The sequence below is a fragment of the Panthera pardus genome, unplaced genomic scaffold (genome assembly GCF_024362965.1).
Source record: "Panthera pardus isolate Hobbes unplaced genomic scaffold, ASM2436296v1 HiC_scaffold_4, whole genome shotgun sequence".
In the NCBI taxonomy this organism is placed as follows: Eukaryota; Metazoa; Chordata; class Mammalia; order Carnivora; family Felidae; genus Panthera; species Panthera pardus.
This window is the reverse complement of record NW_026526969.1, coordinates 10,481,005-10,507,268: the sequence shown is the minus strand read 5'-3', so window position 1 is coordinate 10,507,268 and position 26,264 is coordinate 10,481,005. Positions and strand designations below refer to the sequence as shown.

The 26,264-nt window shown below is 50.2% G+C and overlaps 1 long non-coding RNA gene and 1 other non-coding gene across 2 annotated transcripts; both read right to left on the bottom strand.

Annotated features, from left to right (window-relative positions):
• Window positions 1-2,503: 2,503 nt before the first annotated feature.
• On the bottom strand, window positions 2,504-5,554 carry LOC128774735 (uncharacterized). Its single transcript, XR_008419168.1, has 2 exons — window positions 3,531-5,554; window positions 2,504-3,086 (listed from the first exon to the last, which is right to left on the bottom strand). It is a non-coding gene; the product is annotated as an uncharacterized LOC128774735 (long non-coding RNA).
• An 849-nt stretch (window positions 5,555-6,403) lies between these two features.
• Window positions 6,404-6,558, bottom strand: LOC128774790 (small nucleolar RNA SNORA76). Its single transcript, XR_008419257.1, has one exon. It is a non-coding gene; the product is annotated as a small nucleolar RNA SNORA76 (small nucleolar RNA).
• Between the last annotated feature and the right edge of the window lie 19,706 nt (window positions 6,559-26,264).

The following is a 26,264-nucleotide window of genomic DNA, read 5'->3' as shown; positions in this document are numbered from 1 at the left end:
TGGATAATATGCCTTATTTGGGATGGGCAGCTGGAAGAGAGGAACAGCCTGCACTGAAATAGCAACATCTGTTGAAACCTCCCAGGAGAAAAATTCTCCTTTTGTTGTATATTAAGTCATTAAAACACAAAAAAGGAAAAGGGACATTAATTTCCCCACCATATGCAGACAATATTTTAATGCAAAGGTACCAAGGGAAGTGTCGCCTGCCTTCTGCTGACAGTCTGTGGAAGGAGTGTCAGGCAAGCGGGGGAGTGGGGTGGGGGGGAGGGTGACCCTCCACAGGAACCAATTTGTCCCCTGCAGACAGGGGACCAAGGAGCCTGGACTGGCTCTGCTCAATCCCATATTCTGAGTTTCTTTCTGCTTCCTGGGTCTGAGCTTGGCTCGGAGCTCTGGGGTCTGCACCGGGGTCTCGGGCTCGTGCTTAAATCATTGTCCCAGGTCCTTTTCTTATTTTATTTTTTTAATATAATTTATTGTCAGATTGGCTAACATACAGGGTGTAAAGTGTGCTCTTGCTTTTTGGGGGTAGATTCCCGTGGTTCATCACTTACATACAACACCCAGTGCTCATCCCAACAAGTCCCAGATCCTTTTAGAGGCCACGGTCTCCCCGAACCTGGGTTCCCTCACCTTCTGATGGCTGATTAATGACACTCGTTCTTCCTGTCCCAACGTTCTCATCCGGATCACCACGCACAGAGTGCGCAGTGGCTTCATCCAAGCTGGCTCATGAAAGGTTCTCTTGTCATGCGACCCCTTGTTGCAGGGGCTTTTTGGCCCACTGCCTCTAATACCCTCTGCCAGGGTATTAGCCCCTGCACTCTGCATGGTGAGAGTGCAGCAAATGCACAGAGCCACTGCCTGTTTCTGTATTGAGGGAGCAAATTACCCACGGGCCCATGCCTCTGTCCTCTGCCTTCCCTGACTTCCTTGGCCCAGACAGAGCATCCTTCCTGCTCCATCCCCTGGGCACAGGGGCCCCATCTCTGCCCTGAGCCGGACATCCGCCCAAACAGCTTCCCCAGGCAGTGCCTTCCAGGCCAGGCCAGCCCTTAGCAAAGCCTGTTTGCATCTTGAGGATCAGCCCTCACACAGCCACTGCCTTTTTATTTTTATATTTTTAAGAGAGAGAGAGAGAGAGAGGCAGAGGGCGGGGGGCAGGGGGAGAGAGAGAGAGGCTCCCAAGCTTGCTCCAGTGCAGAACCCCCTATGGGGCTCAATCTCACGAACTGTGAGATCATGACCTGAGCTGAAATCAAGAGTTGGATGTTTAACCAACTGAGCCACCCAGGCGCCCCAGAGCCACTGCCTTTTGTATGCCTGGGACAGCCCTCATGAGTGGATAAAAGCCAACGTCTTCCTTCCAGAATGCCCTTGATGCTCCCTCTTGGGGAAACATGGTATTCGTTTTTCTACCCTAAGAACAAAAAGCCTAGAACAGAGTGTCGTTTGCAATGGTAGCAATCACCCCAGCAAGGATCCTGGCTCTTGTTACCAGTTGACTGAGTAGTTTACCTGGAAGAGTGTATTAGTCAGGTTAAGCGAGGCTCTATGGCAGTAATAAACACTCCCAAATCTCATGGCTTTAACCCAGTTGATGTTAATTTCTTGCTCACATAAGTTCCGTGGCTGGTCCGGGTGACTCCCCAGACAACCTTCCTCTATATGTTGTCCTGACGGATACAAGCTCTGTGGTCTTCAGTCTCCCCGTCAGCATGACCTTCCCAGGGAAAAGGGGTCCTGAAGAGTCACACTAGCTTTCACAGGGTTTCACATGGAAGGTCACATGACCCTGCTGCTCCCATTTCATTGGCCAAGGCAAATGACACATCCATGCCTGGTTCCAGAGGAGGGCAGGAAGGTGCAAGCATCCTCGGAGTCAGAAGGAGAGGAGAGGTGGAGGGTGGGGGGCAGTAGTAATGCCCCCCCACAGCCAGCCCCTCGCAGCGCTCACCGTGATCCAGCTGCTGTGTGTGAACCCATTGAATCCTCACGGCGATCTACTCTCATCCCCCTTCTACAGATGAGAAAACTGAGGCTCAGGTGAATGAAGTGACTTGCCCAAGGCCTGCACAGCCATCCAGTGGGTGCCCCCTCCAGATGAATAGCACTGATAGGGACACAGAAAGCAGACCCCGAGCTTCTTGGATTCCCCCAGAGCTGGCTGGGGCTGGACTCCAGTCTCCTCGGAGAGGGAGGGGGCAGTGGTGGCAGCGGCCCAGCAGGGTATAAACTGAGATCAACACCAGATTCCCAGCTCTCCTGCAGGGAGCAGCTTCTCTGCAGAGACCTCAAAATCTTTGTCCCAGTCATGACGCGGTTGAGCCACTGAAAAAATGGAAATTTCTACCCCTAAAACTCTCTGGACACTCTGGTGGTGTTTTAAAGTCAGAATTCTTGGTTTTTGACAAATTGAAGTTCGTTCTAATGCTGTTTTCCAGGGCCCAGCCCAATGCCCCCTTGATGAGCAGCCTCAAAAGTGTGCAACACCATGGGCTGTGGAGGCCAGGGGTCAATTATTTTTATTTGCTCATAAGAAGCTACAAATCCAATAAATGGTGGATGAAATAAGTAAGAAATGTCTTTGCATCATGAAACAAGGATCCTGGGGAGGGCTACCCTTGATGTCATCAGAAATCCAGATTATTTCTACACTCCTACTCTGCCATCCTTGGCATGGGGATTTGACCTCATGGTTACAAGATGGCTGCTACGCCTCCAGGTATCATACCTGGACTCCAGACAGAATTAAAGGGCAAAATTTGAAAGGCTGAATTTGCTCCAAGAGCTTCTTCCTGGTTCTTTTCGCTTACACGTCGGTGGCCAAAACTGGTCACTTGGTCACTTCTAGCTGCAAGGAAGTCTGACGAGATGAGTGTTTTAGCTTTCCATTCTCTTTGGGAGAGAAAGAAAGCAGGTCGGGAATGGCTCTGGGCACCGGATGCTCTCTGGCTGCCAGAGACAGGCAGATCTGGCAACATCACTTACAATGACCTTGCACAAAGTATTCCTTTGAACTTCTATTTATTCACTTGGAAAATGAGGACAATTACAGCGCCTCCCTCCCAGAGTCGCGATGCCTGGAATACAGAAAATATCGAATACATGGTAAATATTATTTTAATTATTACAATGGGAAAACAATATTTATGTAAAAGGCAGGCAGCAGACCCAGTTAATATGTTTCTGGAAAATTACCCAACTATCCCAAATCACACAGAAATGTATTCCAAAAGTCCCTGTAGAGGTAGCTTAGAGTTCTGCTTGAAGAGGCCTGAGGGTGAGGTGGAAACCCCTAACCTGCTTCCCTCCGCAGCCTGTAGGGGAGCAGAGCAGGGAGGAAACAGAAGGAGAGTGTGACCGGGGCGGGGCGCTCCCAGGGCCATAGTTCTGAGCCTGCCTGGCCCCTGCAGGACTCATGACTGGATGAGACAGCAGAGTGACAGAGCCGCAGGAACCCAGCCGCCTGCCTGGCCCACCCTTACCACCCCCGCAGAGCTGGGACCCTCCCCACCCCCACTCACTATGATGCATTTTTTTCTTGGAACAAACAGATGAAAGATGAAAGAAAGCTGGGGGCAGCTGGTCGGGCCACTGGAAACATCTCTGAGCAGGAAGCAGCAGCTGAACTGACTACCCTTTGGAGCCGCGGGCTGCAGCCCTGGTTGCCCTGGGGTTCCTGGGGTCCCGTGAGGATGAGAACCGGAGAATGAGAAGAGCAGGCAGGCTGAACTCCTGGGGAGGAAAGTTCCAGTCTTTGCTCCTCTGGCCCAGGAAGCCCCAAGGGGTCAAGAGTGGGAGAATGGACGGATCGACCATTGGGTGCCCCCAAGACCATTCTGGTTGGGGCTTGTCTCCTAGGAGCCCTGTCACCGCTGATCCTAAGGAAGGGACGTGAAAGTGTCCTGGGGTCGCGTAGAGGCAGCAGCCACAATCCGTGTGGGCCGAGTGGGTAGACGCAGTATCCGGGATGTTGTAGGTGCTCCAGAAATCCGGGCTGGGGTGGCAGATGTCAGGTGCCGCTCCAGGAAATGCACACAGCCACTACTGAATTGGCTGGATGCCTGGCCTGACTCCCTCTGATGAGAGACCTCTGTCCTGCCACCTCCCCAGCTAGCCCGCCTCCTCTAGTGTGCCTTTGCAGCAGGAGAGCCAAAGGGGGACTAGAAACAGAGCATCCTGACCGGTGAGGTCACGCACGCCTAGTGAGCATACATTGAGCACCATCTGTGTGCACGGCCCTGGGCCAGAAGGGGTCAGCGCCCAGCGTTGGAGGCTGCCAAAGGTCTGTATGCAGCTCTCGATTTTCATTTAAAATCTGCTGTTTTTCATCTCCGGCACGTTCTTCTTAGAGACGACTCATGGAGTTAGTCACTCAGAGAGACACAAAGGAGAAATTAAATTAGGAGTATTCCTGTCCTAATGGCAAATCCAAACAGACACCAAGCAGCTGGCTCTCTTGGGGAATCAGCCTCCCCACGTGAGGTTGGATTTGGGAAAGAAACCAGAGGCTGTTAACTGACACATAGGGCCTCCTTCTGGGGCCTGTGGGCTAAGCTGGGACAGGGGGAATAGCGTCCATCCGTCCATCCCTCCCCCTACCAGCCCCCACCCATCCCCAGAGCCTGACCTATAACCAGGTTTGACTCATTTATTTGAACTTCTCATTAACCTCCAAGGTCATTCATGCCTCAGGCCCTTTGCACTTGCTCAGCCCTCAGCCAGGGAATGGGTTCTCCCCCAGATCTTCACAAGGCCCTTTCTCAGGCTTTAGCTGTCAGCACAAATGTCATGACGTCCTAACAAAGAGTGGTCACTCAACCCCTATGCCCTTTCTCCTGTTCTATTCTTTACCAACACTTACCTTGAGACGTCTCCTTCTTCGCTGCTGATTTGCTCACTGTCCTCCTCCCTTCACCCGGGAGCGGGTGTCGTGACCCCAGTACCCAGAATGAACGTGCACATGGTAGTGCTCAGTAAACATTATCGAGCAAATGAAAGAACCCTATTTGGCAGATCATATAACGGAGGCCCGGAGGCTAACAGAGTTGCCAAAGTCCACAAAATGGGTCAGTGCCAGGATTCAAACCCAGGTCTTGGGTCTCCACATCTTGTGTTCCTGCCATCTAGCCCCACTCTCTTGAAGTTTCCAGGCTTCTTCTTGCTTCTGTCACAACTTACCCCTCCTGGGTCCTGCTCCCTTGAGAAGGGCAGTGACCTTTGAAGCCACGCATCCCACCTCCCTGGGAGGCGTTTGGTGCATCGACTGGGCCCAGAGGTTGGGCGGCCTGGCCTCTGAGCTCAGTTCTATCACTCACAGCCGCTCGACCTTGTTAAGTCACTTACCATCTTGTGCCTCTGTTTCCCCTTCTGTAAACTGGGGGTGACAGTAATATTGCCCCTCTTAAAGAACGTGTAACAGTTAAATGAAGTCATACACATAGAGCCTCGGAACTGAGCCCTACACAGAGGAGCAACAAAGGAACATTGCTGTCATTGTAGGGATGGCCTGTCCTCCTAGCCATCTTGCCCTGAAGGCCACACGGCATCTCCCGCCGACCCTCCTCCCTTCCCACACGCCACTGCTCCCCCTCAGCTGCAGCACCCGCCACGATCCCTGAAGCCAACGAACTAACGAACCACATCCTCCTGGTGGGAATGCTTTCTTTCCTCGGAAAATCCCTCTCCACAGCCGCCTCCTCTGAGAAGCCTTCCTGGATTCCCGGCCCAGCAGCAAGCTAACACTGGAGCGATACCACAGGGAGGTCAGGTGGCAGGGAGCCAACTCACAAGCCACGTGGAGCCATTTTAGAAGCAAATCTCCAGCCCCGGGTGAGACTTGCCACTGATGTCTCAACTGCAACCACCTGGAACCTAAGCTGGAACCACCCAGCTGCATCACTCCCAAGTTCCCAAGCCACAGAGAGCAAGGTCGTAAGTACTCTTGTGGGTTTTTTATGTTTGTTTGTTGGTTGGTTTATATATTTTATTTATTTGTTTGTTTGTTTGTTTGTTTTTATTTATTTAATTTTTGTCCAAAGCTTTTATTCCCATGCTTGGTACAGTATCCATACAAGCAGCTGGCCCTAAACAGTAGCTGTTCTCAAATAGGTCACTGCCACACCTCGGCCAGGTGAGTTAAATTCATGCAGCCTCAGGACCGAGACCAGCTCCTGTCAAGTAGACCGCGGGTCCTCAAACTGCTCCGGCCCCTCACTGCCCTCCCTTCGGGGCCCCCCCATGACGCGGTTAACCCGCAGGTCCCGATGATCACGTGAGAGGACAGCACTTCCACAAAAGGAACAGGAACGTGCGGACACGGAGTAGCAGGGCCTATAGGACGTCTCCCCAGGGCCCTTTTCCATAAGGACCCCGACCTGCTCGCAGCCGGGTGTCCCCGTGTTGCTCACGGTTACAAGGGCCGCGGGGGGGGGGGGGGGGGGGGGGGGGGGGGGGGGGGGAGGACCTGGCGGCCCCAGTTATGCGCAAGCGCGTGCGTGCCGCCTGAACCCGGCGCCACGCGCAGGCGCGGCAGGGGCTCAAAGGCAGCGCGTAATGTTTATTTATTTTTGAGAGAGAGAGAGAGAGGGCGCAAGCGGCCGCGCAGAGAGAGAAGGAGAAGGAGAATCCCGAGCGGGCTCGGCACTGTCAGCGCAGAGCCCAACACGGGGCTCGAACTCACCGACTGTGAGATCATGACCTGAGCCGAAACCAAGAGTCAGATGCTTAACCAACCGAGCCTCGTAAGTACTATTGTTTTAAGCTAAGTGTTGGGATGACTTTTTAATGCTGCAATAGATGACTAATGTCGCATATAAAACCCCACCAGAGGGCATTGCGCTCTGATGGGGTGACTGTGAGGTGGTGCTCCGCAGGAGTCCTGGGGTGTCCCCATGGGATTACTGGCCGTATCTCACTCTCCCACCCCATATCCTTCCTCCCAAATAAGCCACTTGTCCTCAAATCCTTGTCTCTGAGTCAGCTTCTAGAGGCCCAAACGAAGACACAGGGAATGTCAGTCTCCACCATGTGGTCCTGCCTCCTCTCTGAGTATCACTGCGGGGGGGGGGGGGGGGGGGGGGTGCTGCACACACACAGCTCATCCAGCCCTGAGGGCCTGCTTCTTCTATGGGTCTCTCACCTCCCAGGAAACTCACCTCCTCTTTCCTGAGCAGAAAATCCCTCCTGAATCCAGGCTGGTGTCAGCACTCAAGGCCTGAGGATCCCAAGGGCACCCCAAACCCTTCCCTGTCCACTCCTGTTCCCAGCATGCGTCCAAGAGTTCCTACCAGTGTAGAGAATCTGCCCTTCACTCCCACTCTGCAGCTGGCATAAATACAGTCTCCCCACAGTGGATTAGTTTTCAAATGTATGGAGATGGTGTGATAAATAACTTTTAAATTCTTTTTTAAAATGTGGGGTGCCTTTGCACCCCAATGTTTATGGTAGCACTATTGACAATAGCCAAATGTATGGGAAGAGCCCAAATGTCCATCGACAGATGAATGGATAAAAAAGAGGTGAGATATATGTGTATATACACAGTGGAATATTAGCAATAAAAAAGAATGAAATCTTGCCATTTGCAACAATGAGGGTGGAACTAGAGTGTAATATGCTAAGTGAAATTAGAGAAAGACAAATATATGACTTCACTCATGTAGAATTTAAGATACAGAACAGATGAACATAAGGGAAGCAAAAATAATATAAAAGCGGGGGGGGGGGGGCAAAGCGTAAGAGACTCTTAAATATAGAGAACAAACTGAGGGTTGCTGCAGAGGTTGTGGGTGGGGGGATGGGCTAAATGGATAAGCGGCATTAAGGAATCTACTCCTGAAATCATTGTTGCACTATATGCTAACTAACTGAGGTATAACTTTAAAAAAAAAAGTGTGCCTGAATTCATTCGAATAGCTGTTTGTTCTCTACTGGTGTCTCCATCCACAGGCTAAGTGGATTTTTCTGACATTACAAAGGGGTCCTCCCCCTGATTAAGGTTGGGGCCCCGTGGTGCAACATAGGCCATTAACCCAGGGTAGCAGTGTGGTGACAGCCGTGGGCAGTGCCAGTTCAGGAAGGGAATTGGGAGGTGGGGGAGGCTACCTCACAGGTGATGTCCAGGTATCCCAGGATACGTGAGACTCCAAACGGCGATCTTGCCGTCAGACGTGGGGTCTGATTTGTGTTCTGAAGTTGAGGTCACTGAGGCCTCGGTGGCATCTGCATCAGCTGTCCCTGTGTCAGGACTTTTTGCCTCGGTCCTGGTTGTTGACTTTTCTGCTCTTGATTTGGGGGGGGGGGGGGGGGGCGGTCTGCAGCATCTGGGACCTCCAACAGGTCTGTTGTCTACAGTTGTGCAGGGTCATAGACACATGGTCCTAGAGGGTTCCCTGCACAGGGATTTCTCCAGAGCATTCCTGCCTTCCTGCTATTTTCATGCTTTTCATTTGTTTGTCTGTGTCCCTCCAACCCTGAGCCCCATGTGAGCTGAGTCTTTATCAACCCTGTGCTGCGTGCCCAGCTGAGGGCCGAGCCATCAACATGGCCACCAGAACCATCACACCAGCCACACGTGTGATCTAAATCCTCTAAGAGCCATTTTAAAAACAGCAAATGCAGCAGAGGAGATGGATTTTAATATTATATTTTATGTAATCCAAAATACCCAAAATGTTTATCATTCCAGCATATGATCAATGTAAGATTTATTAATGAAATGTTTTACTTACTGCATATCCCTATTCAGACCCCTAAATTTTCACCAGAAACACCTGATCTGTATTTAGACTTCATAAAATTTGTGGTTGAAAAAAACAGATTCATGGGGCGCCTGGGTGGCTCAGTTGGTTAAGCGTCCTGACTTCTGCTCAGGTCATGATCTTGCAGTTCGTGAGGTCGAGCCCCGCGTTGGGCTCTGACAGCACAGAGCCTGGAGCCTGTTCAGATTCTGTGTCTCCTCCTCTCTCTGCGCCTCCCCCACTCATACTCTTTCTCTCTCTCTCTCTCAAAAATAAATAAACATTAAAAAAAAATTTTTTTTTAAGCAGATTCAAATGTCCAAGTTGTTCCAAACATCCTTGAGGGTTTTCCAAGAACTGTGTCAAGCATCTACTTTAACATTTAAATGAATGCAAAACAAACAAAAATTTTAAATGAAGCGTTCAGCTCCTTGGTCACTCTAACAACATTTGGGGCCAGTGACCACTCTACTGGGCAGCGTAGATTGAGAACATCCCACTGGGCAGAGACTTCTGTTGGACACAACAGATCCCAGCCTTCATGTTCTTTGGACAGGGGTGCTTATTAACAATGAGTTGGGACCCGTCTGGACGCTGACTCAGACCCTCACCTCACCCCCGAGGGGTTTGGGGTGGAGACGCACGCTCTGCCTGGCACCCCCACCCGTGAAACTCGTAATGCCTTTACAACCCTCAAACACAATTCTGCAAAGGACTGTGGGCAAGAAAGCCCAGAATGAGAAGGTGGATTGATTCAATATTCCCCCTAGACCTTTGTGTTCCAGATGGGGCCTTGGAACCTAAAAATGTCAATATGCTCTTCAGAGACCAATGCTTCCAAGAACGTGTGGAAAAGCAAAGTCTGAGACCAGCGCATCTTTAAACATTTCCCCGGGTGGGGGCCCCATCTAGTTCATTTCTGGTGACACTTAAGGGCGGTGAGGGGCTGTCTGCCCATTAAGCCGGCCACAGGCTGCCGCTTTAAATTTACTTTTCCGCTATTTCGGGGCCTTGGTCTGCTTGTGTGGATTTTCTCTTAGCCTCAAACAAATAAATAATTCATCCCCAAAGCGGCACATTTGCTGGTACTGCTTAGATTAAAATCCCTAAAATATGTATTTCATTTGGATTTGGTGGGGCCGTTATCAGTCTCAGATAGCACTGGAGCTAAAATAAAATCTGGAGCTCTTATGAGATAACCCACAAGTCAACTCCGGACGTTCTCTGAATCTGGATTCTTCTCACTGTGGTCTCTCCTAATGACCGGCCTGGAGACAGCAAGTGGCGGTGTTTTTATAGCGCAAGCTGGTCCTCTGGCTGAGTCCTCCTAATTACCGTGTTGGAGGGCATGTAGCACCTGCTTCCTGTGCTTGTAGAACTGAGGAAATGTGCTATGTAATATTTATGGTTCCTGTAAAAATCACGGAATAATTTGTGGGGCCTAGCATTTGGTGGTGTTTGCAGTAGAGGCTCCCAGCCTTCGAGAAGGTGCACCCTCCCCGCCGCCTTCAACGGGGTCAGGCACACCTGCCCGGGGATCGTGCCCTCCTTAAGGGCGTGTGGCCGGGCTCTCCTGGCAGCACTGGCCTGGGAATTTGGGTCAGTGGTGGGATTAAAACCCCATTTAAAGATGCTCAGAAACGTGTTAGCCTCCGGCGAATTCATTCGGAATGCTCACAACTGTCCTGCGTTGACCTTCATCGTGTGTCTGGCAGAAGCCGGAAGAAACCAGGGAGGAGGGGAGAGTCTTGAAGATGGTAAAGGTGGAGGGGAGAGGGGGACCCCAGGAGACCCAAGATTCTGCCAGCCTTCCTCCCTCTCTCCTTCCCTTCCTCCCTTCCTTCCTGTAACATTAAAAACTTTTTTTAGATGGGGCAGCTGGGTGGCTCAGTCGGTTAAGGGCGCTGACTTCGGCTTGGGTCATGATCTTGCAGTTTGTGAGTTCGAGCCCCGTGTCGGGCTCTGCGCTGACAGCTCAGAGTCTGGAGCCTGCTTCAGATTCTGTGTCTCCCTCTCTCTCTGCCCCTCCCCCACTCACTCTCTGTCTCCCAAAAAAAAATGTTAAAAATTTTACAAAATTTTTTAAATGTTAATTTATTTATTTTGAAAGAGAGAGAGCGAGTGAGGGGGGCAGAGAGAGAGAGAGAGAGAGAGAGAGAGAATCCCAGGCAGGCTCCAAACTGCCAACACAGAGCCCCACATGGGGCTCCAACTAACAAACTGTGAGATCATGACCTGAGCTGAAATCAAGAGTTGTACACCCAGGTGTCCCCTTCCTGTAACATTTAATAAATACCTACTAGGGGCACCTGGGTGGCTCAGTCGGTTAAGCGTCCGACTCTTGGTTTTGGCTCAGGTTATGATCTGACAGCTTTGTGGTTTCGAGCCCCACATTGGGCTCTGTGCTGGCAGCATGGAGCCTGCTTGGGATATTCTCTCTCTCTCTGTCTCTCTCACTCGCTCGCTGCCTTTCCTCCACTTGTGCTGTCTCTGTCTCTCTCAAAATAAACTTTAAAAAAATTTTAGTAAGTACCTACTATGTGCCAAGTACCCATAAAGAGGCCAAATATCACCAACGACACAGCCACGTCCTTGAAGCACACGGTCAAGAAGCACATGGCCTGGAGGAGGGGAGTTACCCTCAGGAATCACACGTGTAAATGCACAGTGGTGCCAGCTGCTACAGAGAAGCATTCAAATGAGTGTTTCTTGAACATGTCAGAGGCCAGGGCAGTACAGGTTTCGGTCCTCACTGGCCTGATACCCACGTGGGCGCAGGGCAAGGCCTCTGTGCGTGCCGGCACTGTGACGCCCAGCCCGTAAACGTCCGCGTCATCGATGCCCTTCGTTCACTCCCTCCATCCACGAGCACTCGCTGTGCGGGCCCCGTGCTGGTCGCTCACAGGCGACCCTAACCCAGCTAGGAGACACCAGTGGCAGGGGTGAGCTGTGGAGGGTGAGGCCTCGTGCTCAGGGAGGAGAAGGGGGGGGGGGGTCAGTGTGGACAAAAATGAAGGCCCCCCCCAAATGAGGACCAGCCACGGCTATTTATTCAGAGCCTCCTAAAGCAAATAAACCCGTCATTTGTGTTTGGCAGAGATCAAAGGCGGGCAGCGGGGTGGTGGAGTTTTACAAGGGGCCACAGGGAAGGCTCAGACTTGCCCTGGCTGGGGGGCCTGAGGAAGCTGGAGGCGGGCTCCCTAGAAGTGGGACATTCTATGTGATCGGTTAGGGGACCATACTTGGCTTTCTCTGGTTTGTCCTAAGTTGGAATCAGGAACAAAAACGAGCGAAGCGGCCAGCCGATGAAGTAAGTCCTGGCCATCTGGGGCCCGTTGCTGCGGGGGGTTCAAGTTCTGTCTTCACATACGGTCTGGCCCCTGGTTGGCATTTCAGTCTCTCCTCTTGAGTCCCCCTGCTCCCTGCCACCCTTCGAATGAGACTTCATTCCACGTCCTCACATCAGGAAGGCATCATAGAGGGGGGGGTGCATGAGCTGAGTCTGGAAGGGAGAGGAGAGTTGAGTTGTCTTGGGGAAGGGCACTCAGGGCAGAGGAAGCAGCCTTGGGAAGGAGCCCGGGACCCAGGGAGTAGTGAGCACTTGGGGGCGGGGGCACCAGAGGGCTTCGTGCCCACAGAGGCAGGGAGATGGGATGAGACCAGAAAGAGCGAGAACCCGGGTCATCCGGAGTCTGGAGGTTACCTGGGGGCAATAGGGAGCCACCCGAGGGCTTTCGGCAAGGGCAGGCCACAATCTAAAGTGAGAACTAGAAAGTGGGATGTGCCATCCTGGGGACAGTTCATTGTCGTGGGGTGGGGGCTGCGGGAGGCGGTGCTCAGGGGGAGATGGGAAGATTTGCTGTCGCACTGGTCTGGCCAAGAGACGAGGGGCCAGAGCCATAAGAAGAAGAGTCAGTGGAGACAGGATGGACAGCCCCAGCCGTTCCCGTGAGGGATCCTGGGTGTGGAGTTGACACAGAGATGCTCCTGGGTTCCACGCAACAGCCTGGGTGTCCCTAGGAGCAACTCTCAGGATGTGTGGTGCCATATTCTCCAACTCGTCCTTCACTGAAATGTTACGGGGCAGTACCTCATAGTTAGCGCAAGTTAGCTTGCACAGATGACCAAGGAGGCCGTGGCCAATCACTGAGCATGTGCAGTGTGGTACTATGAATGAATGCACCCACGAGTGAGGGGGTGAGTGAGTGAAGGACGGGATGAATGAATGATACAACAAAGCTCCTTCATCCAACCAGAGCGCTTCCTTGCAAAGCAAGAAGTCGGCTCCCTCAATGACTGGGATGTAATTTAGTTCCTAATGAGCCCTTGAGTGTGTATCGTAATTAGGGAGCGCTCTGGCGGGCGAACCTGTCGGCCGGACAAGCCACTTCTTTGTTGAGTTGAGCTAAGATGGTGATTTACCAGAGTGAAAACTAATAAGATTCCACAGTCACCAGCTTTTATGTGCAGTCATATAATATGGGTGTAATTATACGCGCGCATCCGTAAATCGGACACAGACCTAAAGAGCATGTTTCTTCTGGTAGCAAAGCGAAAGACTCGGCAAAGCCATAAAAGATATCACGGTGCCTGCTGTGTGCGTGTGGAAGCTGCCATTGGTGGGGTGTCTGTTTCCACGAACTCGGTGATCTGGGGGCTCTTTTGTGATTCGGCAGTCTTGCCCTTTCTTCTTGAAGTCAGGCAGTGCCCAGTCTTGGCGGCCTCCCCACGTCTCAACCACTAACGTCGGCGAAAGCTTTGTGCTGGCTGAGAGCATTTCTTGCACTTTGTGTGGCTTCCAGCCGTGTTGTTGGTTAATCACAGAGCTTAAAATGTGATCAGACAAGATCTGACTTTAGCCTTTCTAAGCTGGCAATTTTGCAGAAGGCCCACGGAATGACATTCGTTACTTTAATTGTAAAGCCCTTGAACTGGTTCTACCTGAAGCAGATAGAGTGGCAGTGGCTGGGGTGGGGGGGATGGATTGAACAGCAAGCCTGCCCCCTCCTGGAGCCATTCCTTCTCCTGTAAAGGAGGGGTTTGGTCCAGGCTGCCTCCTTGTAAGACCCCCCACCCCCCGGCCCCGTAAAATTCTAAAACCCTAATTACTCCCTAGGACATGGCTTCTGTAACTGTCTTTTAACCCCACCTTGTAGGAACCAGTCCGGAATTGGGTAAAAAGGCTGAGAAACAGATACCCAGGACAGTTTGGCTGCTCAGTGCTCAAATGACTCTGGGGAGATACTCTTGTTACCCATTTGCCAAGTCAGGTTGATTCAGCCTGGCCCTTGCAGGCTCTTTGAAACCCTGGAGGGAGAGTCTGTTGGGGGGCTGAGCTGGGGTTTTGGGGGGGGTAACTTGTGTGCAGATTTCCCAGTGCTTTTGCGGCTAATCCTATGTGTCGGCTGCCCTCTGGGGAGGCTGTGGGGGATGGGGGGGATCCAAACTGTCCAAGGTCTCTGAGGCCTTCCAGGAGGAGACAGACCGGTGGTTACCTCACCAGCTGGGTGGGATTCTGTTGGACAGATAGAAAGAGACAAGGCATTCCGTGTTTTCATCTGGGCGGTGACCACCTGGCTATGTGTGCAAAGATCCGCTGAGCCCTTGGAATGCTCCACCTGATAAGAGTGTCTTTGCTTGGAGGCCTTGGGCAATGGCAGACAGTCTAGTAATATGATTTAGGATGGGGGCTTTGGGTCACAATGGTCAGCTTGACCTCCAGAAGGGCTGGAGACTGAGGTCAGCCATACGGGGAGTCAACCATGTCTGTGTTGACTGGGGATCCATATCCCCAGTAAAGACCCTGGGGGCGCCTGGGTGGCTCAGTCGGTTGAGCGTTCAACCCTTGATTTTGACTCAGGTCATGATCCCAGGGTCGTGGGATCCAGCCCTGTGTCGAGATCTGCGCTGGGCTTCTCTCTCTCTCTCTCTCTCTCTCTCTCTCTGTCTGTCTGTCTGTCTTCCCCTCTGCCCCTCTCTCCCATTTGTGTGCTCTCTCTCTTTCTCTCTCTAAAATAATAAAAATAAAAATATAAGACTCTGGACACCGAGGCTGGGGGGCTTCCCTGCTCATGCATATTGTCACATGTCACTGGGAGACATCTGCACTGCCCTTGACTCCAGTGATAGGTGACAGCTGGAAACTCCATGTTTGCGTCTTTTCTCTCCTCTGCCCCATGAGCCTTTTCCTTGTCCTGATCTTCATCTGTATTCTTTCACTGTAATAAACCTTGACCTTGTGTGTAACAGCTCTTGGCGCATTCTGTGAGTCCTCTCAGTGAATTAACCAAACCTCAGGGTGGTCTTGGGGACCACTGACGTCAGAAGTAAGGACTCGTGGACTGTTCCCCTGACTCTGGAAATGGCCAGGCCCGCAACTGGGTTTTCTACCATTTGCAGAATACATGCTCAGTCTAGCTCACACCGGCCACCTGCACCTGGAGGAGATGAGGGAGGACGAGGGAGAAGTCCCTTGAGGCCCTTTCTGGAAGCTATTTCTCTTCAGAAGAACAGGTCGCTGCCACCTGGGTCCTCGCACGGAAACTCCAACAAACAAAGAAACAGGCACATTCCTGATCTGCAGAGTTACGGACCCTCCTTGGGACAGGGCCCTTTGAGTCTCATCCTCCCTTCCGTTTTCGCACCTGCCTCTCCTCCCCCGTCACGTGTCCCCGGAGGAAAGTGAACGTTTCCAAGAAACCGCGGACCGCGTGAGATCAGTTTCTTTAGATCCCATTGGACGTTCCCCCCCTGGTACCCACAGAATCTGAAAAAAAGCAAATGAGTTCTGGAGAGAATTTATTGGGGGAAGACGAGATAGCAAACAATTATGTGTATCTGTTGGTTTGTTTTTCACATCTGGTCACCAGGCCAAAGAAACATAATTAATTTTTTGGTTCCAAAGAGACAATTCCACCAATGATACACATCTTTAATTAGCCCAGCTCAACAATTGTGCCCCGGTACTTTATTTCAGGGAGCTCCACGCTGACACGTTAATGGAAGATGGTTCCAGACTCCGGGGTAAGAATAAAAGTGATTGCGCAGGCCTGAAATGAAGGTGGTTGCTTACACAAGATAAGCCCTGGGTTTCATTCTAGAAGTGATCTAATCGGTGGCGCATCTAGGAGCCACATGCAAATGGGAGAAGAGCAGTGTGGAATCCGTTGGGGGGGGAAGAAGGGGGTAGGTACGTCTCTTGAGGCCGTATTTTGCAAGTGGTGGAAATGCAATACGGACTAGCTTGAACATCCAGAACTTTTGTCATCTTACAAATCTGAAGGGTTCTGTGGCAGGGCTCTCCGAGCGGCCTCCGACCCGTTTCTCTGCCATTCTCTCATCTCCCTTCCTCGGCTTGTCGGCTTCCTTCTCACACTGGTTTCCCTCCCAGTCACAACACGGCTGCCAGGAGGCCTGGCAGGAGGCATGTGGCTGCAGGCCTCCTCCTTCTCATGGGGAGGGTTGGGGGGAGTGAGCAGAATAGCCTCCCACAACCCTCGGAGTCCTGAGCTCGGCTCTGATGGGACCAACCCGGCCGGGGCCTGATTGGCTTAGGTGAATGACTCATGTATGTACCAAATGGCCACACGAGGAGGAGCTGAGTGAGGTTAGAAAGGAGTGATGGGTTGAGGGGCGCCTGGGTGGCTCGGTCAGTGAAGCGTGTGATGCTTGGCCTTGGCTCAGGTCGTGACCTCACGGTTTGTGAGTCAGAGCCCTGCGTCAGCTTTGGTGCCGAAAGTGCGGAGCCTGCTTGAGATTCTCTTTCCTTCTCTCTCTGCCCCTCCCCTGCTCTCTCTCTTTCTCAAAATAAATAAATTAACATTAAAAAAAAAAAAGGAGTAATGGGTTGATACCAGTAGCATTAGTAGGATAATTTGAAGAGAGCTGACTAGAGACTCAGAGGCGTGAGCAGGGGGAGAGGAAAACCGTGAGGCTGAGGCGGTGCCCTGGGCTCCGTGACTGCCCCTAGGCCTGCGGGGGCCAGGCGCGGGCATGGTCACTGAGACTGGCATCAGAGGGACCAGAGGGGAGGGAACCACCTGGCAGGACCCGTGGCCCTGGTCCAAAGAGCAGCCAGCTGGTGCTGACAGTGCCCATAAAGAGCTGAGAAACAAATCCCAGACCCCGCTCTCTGCCCTCACTCTATCACCTGCTGGGCTCCCCATTGCCAAACCTGACAAGAAGCCAGAGGGCAGGGAGCCTCAGGGTGTGGCCGGCACAGAGCAGTCCTGGGCCGAGAACAGCTTGGAGGAGCCTGGAGGAGGGTCCCCAGGGCAGGAGACGGAATCCTGGCCCGTGGCGTGGGGTGCAAACACAGCTCCCGGCTCCCTCCAGGAACCAGGCAGGGGCATCTACAACAGGTCAGACCAGCTTCCGCAGCAAGCCTGTTGGTACTGATGTGTGAGCCCTCTAGGACCAATAGGGAAAGTTTGCTCTCCTAATCAAAAAGTTGCTCTGTGAAATCTAAACCGGGCAGATCAGGTTTCAAATCGTGGCTCTGCCATTTACCAGCCTTGTGAATAGAAAGAAGTTAACCTTCTTATAATCTAGCTTCCTCATTCATAAGAAGGGAAGGATAACACAACTGGCTGTTAGGGGCATTAAGTTAAATAATGTGTGCCAGAAGCCTGGCATGTAATATGTGCTTGATATATGCTGTTACTGTTTTTGACTGAGATACACTGTGATGTATTTACATTGTGATACAATGTGATACATTGCCCATAAAGCCTTAGACGATGCTCTACATGGGGCCCTGCGCTGTCTTTTTTTTTTTTTTTTTTTTTTTTTTTTTTTTGATGATTTCTCTAAAGAGTTGGCATCTCAGCTAGACCAGAATGGGCAAGAAATTTTCCAGGTGAATGCCACTGTAAGGAAGATCTTTCTCTAGCTGCTCCTTGATCGCATCATTGTGCTGCTCAAACATCTGCTATGACTCCCTATTTCCTGCCATAATAATTCTGAGCCTGTGTGACCTGAAGTCATCTGCCCACACCATCCCCATCCATGGGAAAGCTGTGCCCGGGCCCATAGTTCTAAACAGCTGGAAGTCCCCCCCCCCCCCCACATTCTCATCTTCCCAAATCCATAAATCCATCCCACTTAAGCTTCAAGACTCAAGGAGGCTCCCCTGATCTGCACAGCCCTGTTTCCACACCCACACATCCCTCCCCGTTGGATCGCTGCTATCTGCTAAGGCCCTTACTCACCAGCTCTGAGTTGCTGGATGTGGGAGCTCAGAATCCTGGCGCATAGCCTTGTTCACAGTAGGCACTCCATAAATGTTGGTTGAGTAAATACGTCATTATTTGCAACTTAATAATTTAATATTTTATTAAAAATATTTGATAAGTGACAAAGAGTCTCCATTTTCTCATTGGTGAATCTTAAGGATTATGATGAAAAATTAACCGATATGAGTCCCCACATTTGATGTATAAGACATCACAGGGATATATATATATATATATATATATATATATAAACCCCTTCCCACTAAACATACCCTCACTGCAAACTACAGGTAACCATTGGTCTGCTGTCCAAATGGAATAGAGATCTCTTTCCTAAAGTGTAATGAAAGAATTAGACTACAAGTGCTCTTAGTGGGTTGGCTTCTTTCACTCACCTCGATGTTTTTAGATCCATCCATGTTGTTGTATTCCTTTTTAAGACTCACTAGTATTCCATTTCATGGATGTATCACAATCTGTAATTTGTCAGTCTTTTCATTTGTTGATGGACGTTCGAACATTGTCTGATTTGGGTTATTATGAATAAGCTTTCATGAACCTTTGTGTATGAGTCTTTGTGTGGACATATGTTTTCTTTTGGGTAAATACCTAGGAGCGGAATCACTGAGTTGTACAATAAGTGTATAATTAACTTAATAAGAGACTCCCAAACTGTTTTCCAAAGTGGTTGTGGCATTTCACATTCTGGCCGACAAGGTATAAGAGTTCTAGTTGCCCCAGATCCTTGTCAACATTTGGTGTTGTCAGTGTTAAATTTTAGCTACTCTAGTGGGTGTAGAGGTAGCATCTCACTGTGGTTTTAGTTTGCAATTCCCGGGCAGCTAATGATGTTGACCATCTTTTCATGTGCTTGTTGGATATTCATGCATTTGCTTTTGTGAAAGGTCTGTTCAAATCTCCTGTCCACTCCTATGGTTTTAAAGCCTGCCTCCCACATAAACCAAAAAAAAAAAAAAAATCCTGAGTGTCACTTTCCCAGCTTCCCTTGCAGCTAACCTGTACTCGTGAAATCTAGGATTGACGAATCCGAGGCACCCGGCCCAATCTGTGCTTTCTGAGCTGGTGATTGGACAAGTAGGGATGTTTCTGCATTGGTGGTAACACTAGCTGCCGTGGTACCCGTGGCCACGCACATTGACCAGTGACCTCTATCAAGTGTTGAAGTGAAGCCCAACCCACTTGATTTTTTAGAGCCCAGCAGCAGGGGCCTCACCCTGTCAGGCCTGTGACTGACTCTGAACCAGCTTCCCCAAATCCTGCCTGTGATCCTGGAGCCACCCAACCTCCTTTTAGTGGCCTCCTTTCCTGCTTGCATCAGCCACATCCACTGAGTCTGTTTCTTTTTTTTCTTTTTTTTTTTTTCAATTTTTTCAATGTTTATTTGTTTTTGAGATAGAGCGTGAGCAGGGGAGGAGCACAGAGAGAGGGAGACACAGAATCCGAAGCTGGCTCAAGGCTGAGCTGTCGGCACAGAGCCCGATGCGGGGCTCAAACTCACAAACTGCCAGATCATGACCCGAGCCGAGGTCGGATGCTTAACCGACTGAGCCACCCAGGAGCCCTGCTGAGTCTGTTTCTATCAGGACACAGCTTGGAGCACAGTAGGTTGGTATGTTGATTTCTGGCGTACTGGGAACGTCCAAGATTGTGACTTTCTCGGTCTGAACGAGAGCCCATGAATTAACATGCCACTTGTCACTGCACCCATTACAGGTTTGGCTTGCTTGTCAACTTTTTGCCAAAGGGCTTGACAATAAAAGACACTGTTGAAAATGAAATCTTATAATTGCCTTTTTTAAAGAGGGCTCTTTTCCAAAGGCTGGATCTCCGCCTGCATTTGCATTTGGACTTGGGAAGCGAATACAGTATGATAAGTATTTATTTTTAATAATCTGATAGCATGCAAATACATTTCCCATTTCCCCACTTCTTTCCCTTTGTGAACCTTTGTGCCCCTGACAGAAATAAGAACGAGCAAAGACTCAACACCTAAAAATGCAGCTGGGGGTTTCTCCACCACTGTCCTTTGGGAATTGCTAGAAAATTTCTGAAGTTACAGGCTTGGCACCCCACTCTAAGTACAATTTTGGGATAGCACTTCTCAGGGCAGGGCAGGGTCTAGGTTTTGCAGGCTCTGAAGTGCCTATGATTTGGGGGCTAAGAAGAGAATGCAAAACTATCACGAAAGCATTAGAAGCAGGTGTTGGAGGGACACCTGGGTGGCTCAGTTGGCCGAGCGTTCGACTTCAGCTCAGGTCGTGATCTCACGGTTCTCGTGGGTTTGAGCCCCATATCGGGCTCTTTGCAGACAGCTCAGCGCCCGGAACCTGCTTCAGATTCTGTGTCTCCCTCTCTGCCCCTCTCCTGCTCATGCTCTGTCTCTCAAAAATAAATAAATGTTAAAACAAAATTAAAAAGAAAGAAAGACGCAGGTATTGGAACGGGCCCTTGCAAGGGAGGGAGCTGAAGCCTGAATTTCATTAGCTTCATAATATGTCTGTTTCTTATTACCACTGCTATTCTTTAAACATCAGCAACAAATTCTAGAGGCTGTGTGCTTCCTCCCATGTCGTTGGTCTACCAGTTGGTTGAACTGCCCCCAGAGCTCTGGGCTTTCTCCACTTTGGTCTGATGCCCAAACAGCGTGAGCCAAGGGACACAGATTTCCGTGCTCTGTGGTCAGGGCCAAGTGGAAGTTCCATGCTTGTACAAGCGGCACGGGGTCAGCTCATTCTCAGCCAAGACGCTGCCCTCGAGTAGCTGAATGCATGCGCTACATCAATGCGGCCACAGGAACAGCGGATGAAGCCTCACCACGTGACTCACTCCAAGTCTTAGCACGAAGGAGGACAGAGCCAGAAGAGGATTTGCAGCATGATCTTACATTTAAGATCGTGTGTGTGTGGTCATAGATACCTTTACAGTGAGGATGAGTCTATGCTCCAGAGATGGCTGAAACCTCATTTCCTCCCTGCCAGCTCTCCTGCAGTGTGACCTCGCTACTCCCTTACCAAGGGCTGGGAGGGTCTAATTCTCTTGCCCTTGAACCTAGGCTGGCCTTGTGACTCACTTCTAACTGATAAAACGGAGGGGAAAGGGAAGCCTATGACTCGGAGACTCTTGAAACCCTTCCTCTCCAGACCAGTTCCTTTTGGGACACTCTGTGCGCGAATTGGCTGCTATGCTGTGAGGATGCCCATGCCACACGCAAGGTCACGTTTAGGCACTTCGGGAACATCACTTGCAGGTGGGCCCAGCCTTCAAGACATCCCAGTTCAGACAGTGGCTGCGTGAGTGGAGAAACCTCCAGACAATCCAGTCCCCTGTCGCTGTAGGGGTCTTTCCAGCTGAGGCCCCAGACGTGTGGAGTGCAGCATGTGTCCTGCCTGGATTCCAGACCCACAGACACCGTGAGCTTTCGAAAACATTTGTGTTTCATGCCACTTAGCTTAGGATAGCTCATTATGCAGCAACAGATAATGAGATATGTAGCTATATGTTTGTTCAAGGTAATATGAACAGAGAAGGGATGGGTTGAGATGTATGCCAGGCCGTTGACATTGGTCAGAGATGAGGGAAGGCAGGGAGGGAAGGAATGGGGGAGAGAGAGAGAGAGAAGATAAGCCAAAGAAAAGTTTCCCATGATTCAGTGTGCTGTGTGTCTGTGTGTAAATGTTTGGTTTTTAAAAATTAATTTATTTTTTAATTTAAATCCAAGTTAGTTAACATATAATGTAATTATGATTTCAGGAATAGAATTTAGTGATTCATCACTTACATATAACACCCAGGGCTCATCCTAACAAGTGCCCTCTTAGTACCATCACCCATTTGGCCCATCCCCCACCCAATACTCCGCCAGCAACCCTCAGTTTATTCTCTGTATGTAAGAGTCTCTTATGGTTTGTCTCCCTCCCTGTTTTTATCTTATTTTTGCTTCCCTTCCGCTATGTTCATCTGTTTTGTTTCTTAAATTCCACGTGTGAGTGAGATCACATGTTTGTTTTTCTCAGACTGACTTATTTAGCTTAGCATAATACCCTCCAGTTCCATCCATGTAGTTGCAAATGGCAAGATTTTATTCTTTTTGATTCCTGACTAATACTCCATTGTACATATAGACCACATCTTCTTTATCCATTCCTCAGTCAATGTACATTTGGGCTCTTTCCATACTTTGGCTATTGTTGGTAAGCGCTGTTATAAACATTGGGGTTCATGTGCCCCTTCGAAACAGCACACCTGTATCCCTTGGATAAATACCTAGTAGTACAATTGCTGGGTCGTAGGGTAGTTTTATTTTTAATTTTTTGAGGAACCTCCACACTGTTCTCCAGAGTGGCTGCACCAGTTTGCATTCCCACCAACAGTGCAAAAGTGTTCCCCTTTCTCCGCATCCTCACCAATATGTGTAAATATTTAAAGAGATTTTCTTGAGAAGTTGGTCTCCAAAATGTTTGTGATCGAATGTAGGTGGTTTTTCTTCCTTATAATTGTCTATGTTTTTGCAATTTTCTTTACAATTATCAGGTGTTTTTATATAACCGGAAAACAGGACAAGCTTTTTTATAAAGTTTTTATTAAAAATTTTTACTTAAAAAAAAACTGTTTGGAGCGGTCCTCGCTGAGCAGAGGGTCATGCTACAGTGAGTCAATCATCCCAAAGCCCACGGCTAGGTGCAGCCTCTCAATTATTGACCCTTTCCTGGACCAGGGTCCCCAGCCTTGTGTCCGGGGCTCTGCAGTAACCTCCAAGGATGTGGCTTTCTGGAACAGCCTTCACTCGCCTCCCTCCACGCCCCTGACCCTCAGGGGATCCTCTGTGAGTCCCACCGTTTGCCTGATCAGCCACTGGTCATGTGGGTGCGTGACCACTGGCATGACCTTCCCCCTCCAACAGGACCTGCGTTTTCTTCCACAAATGGTAGTAGAAGCCAGAAGAGGCAGGGGTTGAAGGCCTGCCTCTGGATTGACAACTTCCCCTGGATTTTTTTTTTTCTTTTTTTTGAGAGACGGAGAGTGGGATAGAGGCAAAGCGAGAGGAGAAAGGGAATCCCAAGCGGGCTCCACGCCGTCAGCGCAGAACCTGACGCGGGGCTCCATCCCACGAACTGCGAGATCGTGACCTGAGCCAATAGCAAGAGTCAGACGCTTAACTGACTGAGCCACCCAGGCGCCCCTGCCACTGGACTTTTTAAATAGCTTTATTGAGATATAAGTCACATACTCTACAGCACACCCACTCAAAGCAGACGAGCCAGTGATCTCTAGCATATTATGTAAAATGTTTTAAATTGTGATAAAATACAGATCACGTAAAAATTGCCATTCTAATCATGTGTAGGTGTATAATTCGGTGGCATGAAGTATACCCACAATGCTGTGCAACCGTCACCACTATTTATTTCCAAAGCTTTTTCATCACTCCAGACAGAAACTCTGTATCCATTAGCCAATAACCGCCCCCCCACCCTCCTTCCCCCAGCCCCCGGTAACCTCTGATCTACTTTCTGTCTCTACAAATTTGCCTATTCCAGATACTTTACATAAGCGGAATCACAGGGTACATGGTCTTTTGTGTCTGTCTTCTTTCACCTCGTACAATGTCCTCAAGATTCATTTATGTCTTAGCACGTGTCAGTAAGTAAGTTCTTCATTCATTTTTTTAAAAAAAATTTTAATGTTTACTTTTTAAGAGATGGAGAGACAGAGTGTGAGCGGGGGAGGGATAGAGAGAGAGAGGGAGACACAGAATCTGAAGCTGGCTCCAGGCTCTGAGCTGTCAGCACAGAGCCCGATGCGGGGCTCGAACTCATGAGCTGTGAGATCATGACCTGAGCTGAAGTCGGACGCCGAACCGACTGAGCCACCCAGGCACCCCCAGTTCTTCATCCATTTTTATGTCTGAATCACACCCCGTTGTACGGATGTACTCCACTGTGTTTATCCATCCGCTGGTGGACACTTGAGTTGTTCTGTCTTTCCTGCCAGTGGCTTTTTTGAGACCCAAGAGTGTGTTTCCCCTTGAAGATACAGGACACATTTTCCTTGATCAGGATTCAAACTCTATCCTGGGGACATTTCAGGTCTGGAGTAGGGAGGGGCCGGGTGAGGAGGAACAGCTGTGGATACGGATGGAGCCTCACAGGTGGCTGGCCCACACCTGCCAGTGGCTAACACAGACTCTGGGTCATTCCCTGCACTCCGACCTGGGCTAACTCCACACCCTCTCCGGAACTCAGTTCCCTCACGAATGGCTCCACGTGGGCTGCTGCAAGGACCAAATGGGATGTGCAGGTAGAGCACTTTGCCCAGTGCCCGGTCCATGATGAGCACACAGCGCGGGGACATCCTGCAGCTGGCACCTTCCACCTGGCACCGTCTGCGTCCGTCTGCCTGTGGCTTTCCTGGAAGCTCTGATGGTGCCCATGGCACAATAGACAGGGACATACAGCCACCCCTATTCCAACAGCCTCCCGCCAACCGTGTGTAAACACCAGCCCCCTCGCACTTGGGCGTGGGTATCCAGGTGCGTGTTTCATAGCGCTTCCCAGAGTCCTCAGTGGGGTGAAGCTCCAGTTGGCCCTGGGGGGAGGCCGGCTTGGCGTCACCCCCTCTGCTGGCTGCCTTCTCTTCCTCGTCTCGCTTCCCCTCTCTTCCACCGATGTTCCGTGGGCTTCCTGAATAAACAGCATGCGCTTGAATCCTTGTCTCAGGGTCTACTTCTAGGCAGAATTCCAATTAAGACCCCCATATACTAGTAGGAGTAGCAGCAGCAGTCAACGGGGTCCCATCTCAATCTCCACCTCCTCCAAGAGGCCTCCCCTGACTGCACCCACCGCAGGGACCACCCTCTCCTACAAAGTTGCAGCCCTCGGCGGCCGGAGCTTTCATTTCTCTCTTGAGCACGTCCGCCTTATTTCATTCCAGGTCTCATCAGTTGCATGCAGAAAATGCTAATTCTGTGGGCTGGCCCAGGGGGCTGACAACGGCACGCTCTGAATCTGTGATGAAGCCATCCCGCCTTTGATGGAAACAGAAGATGAAACGTGGCTCAGCGCATCCCGGGGAGACGGGGCCCGGCATGCAATATTTAAACGGCCCTTTCATGAAAGGGAGCTACCCAGGCTCTTAACATCGGTGTTCAAGAAAGTCAGACTCGATTTTTAGCCTCAGACTGATGTTTGGGTGCACTTCGTGTTTTAAATACTCATTTCTGTGGCCTTGATATATTAATCCATCTCCTTTCAAGTTTTACAAGCCTAACGTGCTATTGTCGGTACTTTGTTGGGAGGTGGGCGTGAGAGGTGGGGACTCATCGCATCGAAGAGGGAATTCCACTGTCCCTCAGAGGTCAGTAAAGCTGACACCTTCGACGTGGAGACATGAGACACCAGAGGCATCGTTCACACGATTCAGGGCCTTGTCTGTTCTCTTTCTCTTCCCTCTTTGTTTCTGCTTTTTTATTGAGATATAACTTCTGATAAAGTGGACAGATCTACGCTCACAGCTCAGTGAATGTGTGTGCATGTGCCCCGTGTAACCACCACCAGATCAGGGTGTAGAACATTCTGTCACCCCAGAGGGACCCCCATGTTCCTTCCTATCCGGCAGCCCTAAGGAAACCACTATTCTGACTGTTGTTGCCTAAGATTTGTCTTGGTTTCAAACTTCGTATAAATGAGGGGTGCCTGCGTGGCTCAGTAGGTTAAGCATCTGACTTCCGCTCAGGTCATGATCCCGTGGTTCGTGGGTCTGAGCCCCGAGTCGGGTTCTGTGCTGACAGCTCAGAGCCTGGAGCCTGCTTCGGATTCTGTGTCCTCTCTGTCCCTCCCCTGCTCATGCTCTGTCTCTCTTTCAAAAATACACATTAAAAAGAGAAAGAATTCTGCTGCATGGACCTTCATGTACAGGTCTTGCCATGAACATAAGCAGTCATTTGTGTTGGATGTACACCCAGGTTTAGAATCATTGGGTCAAACAGCATCAATGACTTCAGTTGATCCTGCTGAAATAACTCTCCCAAAGTGGTATACCAGTTGACCTTCCCACCTGTTGATGTGAAGTTTCTATGTGTTTGGCATCTGTGACAGTATTTGATTGTCTTTTAGCCATCCTAATGGAGATGCAGAATCATTTCTTTTTTAATTAACTTTTTATTTTTGAGTAACTGTAGACTTACAGAAATGTTGCAAAGATACTACAGAGTTCCTGTATTCTCTTCACCAGCTTCCCTGAATACTAACACCCGAAAAACCACACA